Source organism: Ailuropoda melanoleuca, chromosome 9, assembly GCF_002007445.2.
Source record: "Ailuropoda melanoleuca isolate Jingjing chromosome 9, ASM200744v2, whole genome shotgun sequence".
NCBI classification, from domain to species: Eukaryota; Metazoa; Chordata; class Mammalia; order Carnivora; family Ursidae; genus Ailuropoda; species Ailuropoda melanoleuca.
The window spans coordinates 26,970,539-26,971,876 of NC_048226.1; positions in this window are offsets into that span (position 1 = coordinate 26,970,539).

Here is a 1,338-nt window from a genome sequence, read left to right on the forward strand (position 1 = left end):
ACGTTAAAAATGGTTAAAATGATAAGTTTTATGTTATATACAACTGACCCTTGAACAATGTGGGGGTTAAGGGCACTGAACCCCTCCCTGCACAGGAAAATCCGTGTATACCTTTTGATTCCCTAAAAACTTAACTACTACTACTACTAACCTACTGTTGACCAGAAGCCTTACCAATAACATAAACAATAGATTAACACATATTTTATATGTTATATGTATTACATACTGTAGTCTTACAATAAAGTTACAGAAAACATCAAGAAAATCATAAGAAAGGGAAAATACATTTATAGTACTATATCGTAAAAAACATGAGTATAAGTAGACCCAAGCAGTTCAAACCAGGGTTGTTTAAAAGTCAACTGTATGTTACAACAACAACAAAAATAGACAATAGGATAGATTCATTCAGCATAAAAGTTTTCATACAGAATAGTATGTGATTTCATATTGCTCCACAAACTAATAATGTAGATATAGATTTATACATTTTAACCCAGTATTTTCAAAATTTATGAAGGTGTTTATTACAGCATCATTTATAATAGAAAAAACTGGTAGCCAAAACAACCAACAATTGCTGGAGTTGGACAAATTATGGTAATTAACTTTATGGGAAATCATACTGTCATTAAAATAATAATTATGTAGCAATATGGAAACTGATTATGACATTAAATACAATGGATATTTTGTATATTGTGGTTGGAAATATGTAAAAGTATGTATCCTAATGGAAAACACCCAAATAATAATTAGGCTAGGGTGGAGGGATTGTGGAATTTTTAAATAACTATTTCCTCTTTCCCTAATTTTGATATATTTTATTGAAAGTAAATTAGGAAACTAGTATGGTTACAAGCTCACTGCTCCACTGGGGAGGCAGCTTGACTTCACCCCGTCAGTGGTCCCATTTGAGTGTCTACAGCTGACAGGTCCAGGTTCCAGGCCCTACTAGAGGTTACTCGTTGGCCTCCGCCCAGAGGCTTTGTGGGGATCGTGAGCCCAGCAAAGGCTGCGTACTGCCGGTCCCCCTCTGGTCCCAAGTGTGGCATAGGACACATACTAAAAAATTATTTGTCTGAGATAAAACTTAGTGGGCTTCCTGTATTTTCATTTGCCAAATCTGGGAACCCTACCCCCACCCACCCACCTATCGCCTTTTCCCTTTCCTCAACAGCGCCCCTCTTACCACTCCCCCCTCTCAATTCCTTCCTCACTGTCACTCCTGTCCTCTTCACTCTCACTGTCCTCCCGGAGCCCGGGATCCATCCTCCATCTCCCGGGTCCGCGGAACCCGGGCTCCACCCCCACTTGCCGAGCCCCTGGTCCCCC